The sequence below is a fragment of the Mastomys coucha genome, unplaced genomic scaffold (assembly GCF_008632895.1).
Source record: "Mastomys coucha isolate ucsf_1 unplaced genomic scaffold, UCSF_Mcou_1 pScaffold13, whole genome shotgun sequence".
In the NCBI taxonomy this organism is placed as follows: domain Eukaryota; kingdom Metazoa; phylum Chordata; class Mammalia; order Rodentia; family Muridae; genus Mastomys; species Mastomys coucha.
In genome coordinates, this window is record NW_022196895.1 from 43,024,774 (window position 1) to 43,034,508 (window position 9,735).

Sequence of the window (9,735 nt, forward strand, 5' to 3'; positions counted from 1 at the left end):
TTTCTATTTCCATGACAAAACACCATGACCAAGGTAACTTATAGAACTTCTTACAGTTCCATGGGATTTCAGTGAATGAGTTCATGACCATCATTTCAGGGAACATGACAGCAGGCAGGTCAACATGGTACTGGAAAAGAATTTTTCTAAGTTTCATGAATTATCCATTCCCAAAGTTACTTCTCAATTTTTAGGTATCTTTAGAACAACACTGTCCCTTTCAGTACAGTTGTCTGTCCTAGTAATTCTGTGTTGCCGCAGGGATATACCTGAGGCATGTTAACTTATAATAAACAGAGGTTTATTTGGGCTGGTAGGTCTACGGTTGAGAAGCGTCAGGGCACAGCACTGTACCATTTCTCCCTGAGGTAGAAAGCAAAGGAGCAAGCATGTTCCTCCATGATTATTAACCTGCTCTCTGGTGACAAGCATTTATGAGTTAGTGGGGGCATGGTATGCATGTCCTGAATATCACCCACAATGCCCCACTCAGGGACACACTGAGAAATGACATCTCTAACACATGAATGTGGGCAAAACAGTCAGACTTAAATGCCCACACTGCATCTAGGAATCTCCCTTCCATTGAGGCTAACTTCTTAGCGTCATTCTGCTCACTAATACAATTGGGTTCAAAGCCACTTGGTCTTTGTTTCTTTGCCCCTCCCGCCATTCTGCATCATTGTGTCATCTATTCTTCATTGTTTCATCTATTCTATTAGCCTACAATTCATGCTTTAATAACACTGTGGTGGGTTTCTACATCATCTGAATCTACCTTCAGAATGCACACTCCTACTCTGGGTGCAGCTTGTGGGCTTCATGAACACATGCTCCAACTCTCTGTGCAGTTTGCGGGCTCCATAAAAGTGTGCTCCAACTCTTCCCACTCCTCATTGTGCTTTGGATCATTTTGCTTCTTCATGTCCTGTAAATGCAATGTCACTATTTTGTCTTAAATACTTCTCCTTCAGGGAAATTTAAAAAAAAATAAGAATTAATAAATTTTAGTCACTTTTTAAAAAAAATTTTCTAGTCCTTGTCTTTGTATAGACACAAATTTTACTTATGTCTCTTTAGCTAAAACAATTCTCTTAACATTTTTTTAAATTAGATCTGAAGGTGGTGAAGTGATAGGGTTACCTCTTGTTTAGAAGTGTTAGCTTAACTTAGCATCAGGCTAGACAGGGTTCTTTTGTTTGTTTTGTGGTTTTGTTCTCAGCTCTTTATTCTGTTGTTTTCTTGTTTACCTTGTTTGTAATAAGACATTGGCTCTGGTTTTGTTGTTTCCTGTTTTAAATGTGTCTCCTTCTGGCCCCTTGTAAAATTTTCTCTTTTGTCTTTGGTTTTCAGTAGTTTGATTGTGGTATATCTAGATTTTTTTTTTTTTTGCTTTGTTTATGTTTTTTTAATCACCAAGTTTATTGGTTATTTTGTTTGGTGTCTAACAGTAATTTTTGAAAATTCTCAGTCATTGCTTAATCAATTATTAGTTTTGACCCATTTTCTTCTTGGTGGACCTGATTTAGTACTGCTCCACAGCTCTTTGATATGTGTTCTAACACACTTCTTTGTTGTGTGGTTGTCTTCAGACCAGGTAAGTTCTAGAGACTTCAGTTCAAGTGAACCGGTGCTTTCTTCTGAGCTGTGTGGATATATTCTTGAGTCTTTGGAAGGAAGTCTTTTCGGAAATTTTCTTACACAACCATTGATTCTTTATTATATGTTCTCTTCTGAGATTACCAACCTGAACTTGAACATTGTCTAGCTTTTCCATTAGCCTTTGGCAGGTTTTATCACAGGAATCTGGAATTCTGTCAGATTGTTCCAACATCTGAATCATGTTGGACTCTGGTTCTGACAATGACTTTACCTCTTCATACCATGTGAGAAGATATCTTGTGTCCCCAAATGAACAAACTATTACTGATATTTTCATGTGCTTCTGGATTCTGATTTTTTCCTTATTTAAAATTTTGACATGTTCACCATGAATCATTTTCTTTTCATTTTCATTCAAACTTAAAACTATTACATTGAACATTGTTTATCTCAAGTATTGGTCTTCTCTTAAATTTTGTATATGATATAAGTAAAAATATAGGAACCATAATAGTGTAAGCACTGGAGAGATGGCTCAGGAGTAAAGAGTAGGCCCTGAGGGAGTCTGGTGGATGAGATGGAGAAATTGCAGGGCATGCTTGAGTGGCTATATGCTGGGGTGGTGACCTTGACTTCAGTCCCTTCCCTAGCCATGACAGCCAAGATCCTAGGGAAGGCAGCCACAATGGAGATTCCCATCCACCGAAATGGCGGAGCTGGACCACTTCCTGATGACAATAGGCTGGAGCAGGACCCAGCCTCAATGAAACTAGCATTGTGTCTGGTGGCTCTGGGGTCTCTGGTGATGGAACCACAGGCTCTGGCCACCAACCATCTCACAGCACCTCACCTTCTAGTCTAGTGATGAGGTGGCCCGGGGTATCGCTGGAGAAGGTATCAGCAAGAAATGGGGCATCAACACATATAAGTGCACAAAGCAGCTGCTATCAGAGAGATTTGGCCGAGGCTTCTCAACTGCGGATCTGGAGCTACATGCATGAGACAAAGGTCAAGTACGAAAGTGTCCTGCAGCTGGGTCCGCTACTGACAGCCCACCTCTACAGCTGGCTGCAGACCCAGCATGCACAAGGTGATGCCTTTGTTGACCTCAGTCAGAAGTCCCTGGAGCTTCAAGATGAATTTGGCTACAATGCAGATACACCGAAGCTGTGGTACAAGAATGGGAAGACGCTACTAGGGGCTGTGAACTCGTCTCTAGCATCTACACACTGGTCAGCAAGATCATGGAAGCCACATTCATGACTGTCAAACAGTATGAGGCTGCCAGACCAGAATATGATGCCTACCAGACAAAGAGGAGCAGAGCCTAGGCTCCCAGGATGCAGGGACACGTGGTCGACTGAAGCATGCCTGGGCCACTTTCCAATTCCATTGGGACAAGCAAGAGAAGCCGCGGGGAGATGTGGCCATCAAAGCAAGCTCAAATTCCTAGAAGACACAGATCAAGTTGATGACAGCTGTTGCTCTTCTATAGTCCGATGTCTGCCTACTTTGCTGGAAACCAGAAACAACTGAAGCAGACCTTGCAGCAGGTCAACATCAAACTACTGCCTCAAGGAGCCAAGAAGCCTTCCTGGTGGTTAGAGGATCAGTGAGTGGCTCTCAACCCAACTTGGCTATCAAGAAGGACACAGGGCGGGGCAGCCCCAGGAGGAGGAGACTGGACAGGGGATGTCCTTTGCAGTGTACTTACTGGCTTGGGCTTCCCTTTCCTGGCTGGGGTCTGACACCAGTTTTGCTCATCCTTCTGTGGTCTGAAGAGGGCCTGTAGGTCCAGACGCTGCTGCCCTGCCCTTTATCTTCCCAGCTACTGGACTTCATTCCTAGATCTTCTCCTTTCACTCCACAGCCAAAGGCTAAGGTGAAACACCCCCTGGCCAATGGAATCATCCCTCAGGCCTATCCCCCCCCAGCTCTTAGGATATGCCCCTGACCAAAGACAAGCCCTCAAAAGGCTCTGTCAGCCAACGGCAGCTCTTCTTGTGTTCACCTGGGCCAATAATGTTGTCCCCAATACACTCTGTCCCTCCTCAGTGTATGCCCATTGTAGAAATGGGACCAAAGGGGTGGGGATAATGGGAGCCTCTTTTATGGCCCTGCATCTGAATTGACCCACTCTGGGTCCACCCACCCAGTACATAGACTACTCTTGCAGAGGACCTGGGATCAATTCCCAGCACTCACATCAGGATGTTCACAGCCACCTGTAACTCCAGCTCCAGTCTGATGACTTCCTTTTACCTTTTTATTATTCCTTTGCCTTCATGGGTGCCTGCAGTCATGTGTATGTGCACACACACATACACACACACACACACACACACACACACACACACACACACACAAAATAAATCTTGGAGAAATAAATTTTAATAAATTATGTTTAAGCGCATAATCGATATGAATGTTGGGCAATTTTGGCATAAAAACTGTTCTAAAATTTTCTCTTAGATGAAAAATTAGTAAAGTACACACTTTACCAGAGTCTGAGTAGGGAGATGTCTGTCTGTCTGGAAGGCTGAAAGTTTATGAGACTGCATTCCCAATCTCACCCAGACTTCTGATGCTGTATAAGAAAAAAGCAAGGGGTCTTTCAAAATCTCCATGTGAAGAGTCAGCTAGAAGCTGCTGAAAGGTTCTTAAAGATTACGTCCTCTCCATGCAGCCCAAAGGGCTCGTTTCCACAGAAGAGTGCTGGCGCTGACTGGATCCTCCCACTGGGAAGGGCACACTCATTCCCCACCAAGGCCCACCTCACATTGTGTGACTCTAAAGAATATGCACAGGTAATGCCTTCCTAGATCTACTTTGAACACAGGAGGAAGAGCTAAGGCCCAGGGTGGCCCTTGCTGTCTCCTAGCTCTGACAGTTGGGGCGTGATCATTATGCACAGGCCTAAGAGGGGGTATTTGACCATCTCCCACACACAAGGAGATAATGCCTTGAACAGGACCATGTGCAGCTGTTTGCCATTTGTCTATTTTACTTTAGCACTGGGAATCTCACTATGCTAACCTCCCAGAATTCTTTGCATTAGAAAAGACTCAATGACACAAAAGTAATAATAATAATAATAATAATAATAATAATAATAATAACTTTGATTCATTAATACTTATGAGAAAACTATAAATATAAAGTTGAAAACTAAACTACTTCCTTGGAGACTCAGGAAACCAATCCCAAAACAGAAAAGCTGAGAATCTCTATGTTTTGGGTTTCAGAAACAACTGTGGTTTGAGGCACAAGCCTGAGAGCTCAGCATAAAAAGGTCAAAGTCAGGTGACTCCTAAAATGCAGGGCTGGGAGGGCAGGAGATTTTCAGAAGTCCAGTTAAGACATCCTCTGTCCTTAAGTGGCATGCTCTATTGTTTGAATCTTGAGGTTACAAGGACACATTTTATAGAAACCAGTGAAGATGTGCCACACCCCAGGATTGAGCTTTGGTAACCGAATCCAGCTAAAGAGAGACTTGGTGGTGGATCAACAGGCACAGGGCTAAGTTTTGCTTTAAAATGGAGAGAGCTCTTGCTAAGACTTTTAAAAACATAACTAATCAATCAGAGTAAATTTTCAGAAATATTTAAATTGTACCAAGAAGACCGTGATACACATATAAGACAAACATTCAATACAGCCTGTAGTACATACCATGAACTCTCTATACCAAATATCACCGCTGTGGCTGGTTCTTTTTACCCTAGCTCCCTACCCACTAACTTTATTTTTCACATTAATTCTACACACAGGTAATCTTTGTCTGGAATAACCAATAACCTATAAAGAACTTAAATAAATTATATTACACTGACTTGTGTGTCTGTATGTATGCACGTGCTTAGACCATGTGACTTGACAGCAAGTCCTTTTAGCTGCTGAGCCATCTTCCAAGCCCTAAAGCTGGTTTTTAAACTCTCCACTAACTTGCTGCTAGCTTAAAGAATTGTAAAGACCTATGTCCATAGGAAAGAGCTATACTCATGAACACAGATAGCTTAGAGCTCAGGGAAGGAGGTAGGGCTATGGCTCAGAGTCAAATATGTGCATCCAAGTTGTGGAACTAAGGCCCTGTTCACTACATAGGAGTCGTGAGGTGTAGAGGAATTTTAATCCAGCCACATGGGTGCTCTGGCAAGGGATCACATCCAAAGACTTAGGTCTGTGTGATCCAGCTGGAATGTGGACATACCACACACCTTTAATCCCCCTGGCTGGATTACAGACATGCCCTTAGTACACACCTTTAAGTTAAAATTAGTTTGTAGAAGGAAGCAGCTATTCTTGAAAGTGACATCTAATTGAGTGGCAGACAAAGTAATGAATGAGAGAAAGATTTGACAGAATGAATCAGAGATAGATACACCCAACTCTCACAAGAATAGCATAGAAAAGAGAAGCTATTTAAGAGAACAGTGGTGGGGGCGGGGGAGAGACAGAGACAGACAGAGACAGAGACAGAGAGAGGAGGCAGTTTTACTGAGACAGGTTGCAGAGAGAACAAACTAGACACAGAATGAGAAGTGGCCAGAAGAATAGAACATATTGCCAAAGCTGAGAGAAGCTGGATTAAATCAGTCAGTTTTGGGTCCATAACAGCTGAGTTGAAACAGCTGCCCCGAGTTCAGAAAGAATGGGAAGGGGTGAGCTTATTCATCAGTAAGCCTCCAAGATATCAATTTCATCTGAAGAATAAAGTTGCATTTACAATGAAAGTTTAACTAGATTCAAAACTAAGATGTCTCTTGTTGGAGAACTTCAGCTTCTGTAACCCATTCACCAAATAAATACCTGATTTGAGAATCTCAGGTGACCAAAGCCATGTGAATTTTGCAACTGCATCGTTTCGTGCAAAATAAGAGTCAGTTTAGGAAAAGGCACACTTGATGTGTTTGTTAAAAGCAAAATTCCCTTCTAGATTTTTCAGATTTGAAGAGCTCTATGTAAATGTATACTGTACTTTGGGTCATATCGGAAGTTTAGCCTCTTGTTTGGCACTGTTTATGGGCAGAGTCACCTACTGGGAGGACCTAGGTTACTGGGGGCTGCAATGTCACGGGAACATCAAGATGCTACCACCATATTTCAAAAATTTTCAAGCCCCAGGTATCAATTGAATAGTTTGACACGTGCTTATGCTATGACACATCACCTCACTTCAAACCCAGGAGCAATGGGACTAATTACTAAAAGACCATGTCTCCAGAAACAGGAGGTAAAATGAATGCTTTTTCTTCGTGGGTTGTTTGTTTTGCAGTTTTAGCACAGCAATGGAAAGCTGGTAGTTTACTGACCTCAAACCAACAATACACCATAGTCTTTTTTTGGTCTCTCTTTCTCCCCCTAGCCACAAAGTGGGGTTAATCCAGCATTCATCTGGCATGTGAATTTTTTAAAACCTGCAAGGTCTTAAGGAAGGATGTGGCTCTCTGGACAGATTCTAAAGGAATTGTGTCATATTGAGCCCCTTGAAGGTTTTGGGGCAAAGAAGCCCTGGAAAAGGCTTGTTATCTTTTGAAGCTCATTGCAGTGGCTGTTGATTAGGCGCTGGTAGATTTCGACCATGAGGACATAAGATTACCAGAAGATTCAAGCCACCCATCATGGGTGATTTCTTTTATTTGTATTTGTGATTGTGAGTAAGTCAAGAATTATTAAGAGAGGAGTCTGTAACATCTTGTAGGCCTTATGGCACATTCTCTATGATTAGCTACCTGCAGCACTGGAAAATTAAAATTCAGCTTTCAATTAAAGGTGATTTTCATGGTATACTGGCAGCTATATAAGCAGGAAGAAGTGATTACTATTGGAAGAGAAGGAGGAGACAGTCTCTAAGTGTTCAGGACTTTGATTCATCTTTAATTCTGTCTGGTTTCATTTCTGTTGCTTTGATAAATACCTTGACCCAATATAACTTAAAGGAGAGTCGTAGTTTGAATATGCTTGGCCCAGGGAGTGGTGCTGTTAGGAAGTGGGGCCTTAGAGGAAGTGTGTCACTGTGGGGGTAGGCTTTGAGGATCCTTTGCTTAGGCTCCACTTAGTGAGGAGGAGACCCTGCTCTTGTTTGCCTTCTGAAGCCAGTCTCTTTCTGGCCGCCTTCCGATCAAGATAAATAGAACTCTCAGCTCCTTCTCCAGCACCAATTCTGCCTGGATGCTTCCATGCTTCTTGCCATGATGATAAATGGGCTGAACTTCTGAAACTGTAAATCATCCCCAATTAAATGTTGTCCCTTAGAAGAGTTGCCATCTTCATGGAGTCTCTTCACAGCAATGAAACCCTGACTACGACAAGAAAGAAGGGTTATTTTAGCTTACAGTTCTAGGGCACAGTCCATCATTGCAGAGAAATCAAAGCAGCTGCAGCTCGAAGTAGCTAGTCATAGCTTATTGTCAATCAAAAGCAGAAAGAAAGGAGTGTATGCGTACTTAGTGTTCAGCTAGTTTTTCCTATTCTTATATAGTTCAAGGTCCCTAAACTAGAGAATAGAAGTTCTCACTTTTACACTGGGTCTTCCCACATCAATCAAGGCAGTCAAGATGACCCCCACCTCTACATGTGCCCATAGGCCAACCTGATATAAACAATCTTTTATGAAAATTCTCTTCGAGAAGATTCTAGGCTTTAATCAAGAAAATGGCCTACAGCCAAGATTGCAGCCCTCACTGATGAATTTGACTTTGGTGCAAAGATTGGAAAGCCATTAAAATTCTTATCATTTACATGTGTGAAGTATATGAAGGCCCAGTTGCCACACATGTACTCTCTACTGAGTTCCATAGCCTGAGGGATTCTTAGTAATTCTAGGCTTCATCTGTCACAATGTAAGCAGTAAAAAATATGTTCTTGTAGAGATGGGATGAAACTATTGACTTTTCCCCCCAAAGATAAATTCAACAAACATTTACTAAACCATCTTTTTGACTTAGCCAGCCACTATGGTATTGGGCCTAAGATAGCATCAAAATAGGTATTTGTCCCAAGAGTTAGGGGAATATATTTCTCTCATAGTCTTGAAACTAAAATGAAGAAAAGGATCTTAGGCTGGGTCTGTGTTTCAGATTATTAATATGCATAGTTATGCTAAGAAATGAGCATGCTGGAAAGTTAAGAAAGTGAGCTTGTCATAAAACAATGTAGAGTTCTGTGGTGGTTTGAATACACTTGGCCCATGGGAAGTGGCACTATTAGGAGGTGTGGCCTTGTTGGAATAGGTGTGGTCTTGTTGAAGAAAGTGTGTCCCTGTGTTTGGGTGGGGGAGGGGATATTTTGAGGTCACCTTTGCTCAGGTTCTGCCCAGTGTGGAAGAGAGCCTTCTCGTGGCGGCCTGAAAAAGACAGTCTCCCTCTGGCTGCCTTGGGATCAACATGTAGAACTCTCAGCTCTTTAAGAACCATGTCTGTCTGCATGCTGCTATGCTTTCTGCCATGATGATAATGGAGTAAACCTCTGAAATTCTAAGCCAGCCCCAATTAAATGTTTCAGTTATAAAAGTTGCATTGATCATGGTGTCTCTTCACAGCAATAAAACCATAAGACAGGTTCTATAAATAATAGTTGAATTAACACCATGTCTAAAAAAGATCCCTAAGTCATCTCCCCTAACTGGCACAGTAAAAGCCAAGAATTGGTTGCAACCAACTCAAGTTGATGGCCAGCCCCTGTGATCATCCTGGCATCGAATTTGGGCAGGATTTCAATCACCTTTTAACATCAAGAGCTAGAGAATTAAGGAGCGTACTCAATAAAAGTTAGATCAAATTGTGTATTGCCAATTTTAACTTGATTCTTTAAATTTTAGCGGGTGCCTGCTTCCAGTTACTCCCAAGCATGCGTAGTTCATTTATCAACCGTAGACTTGCACTACATTCATGCATACATAGAACTAGACATAGAACTAGGCTTTCTCTGGGCCCGTGTTTTCAGGGTCCCACTATTGAATGAAACTCTGAGCTTTTTCCCATTCCTTCTAGACAGTAAGTTGATGGCCTTTTGAGAGGGACATTTTGGTGGCATGAAAGTGTTGCCAAGTGTATCTAATGCTGATGGCAGGATATGGGGACATAAAAATGGTATACGCACTCTCCCATTCACTTTTCTTTTCTTTTCTTTTTT

At 42.1% G+C, this 9,735-nt stretch overlaps 1 pseudogene; it reads left to right on the forward strand.

The window, feature by feature from the left end:
* The first annotated feature begins 2,254 nt into the window (after nucleotides 1-2,254).
* On the forward strand, nucleotides 2,255-3,218 carry LOC116087629 (annotated as a pseudogene).
* The last annotated feature ends 6,517 nt before the right edge of the window (nucleotides 3,219-9,735 follow it).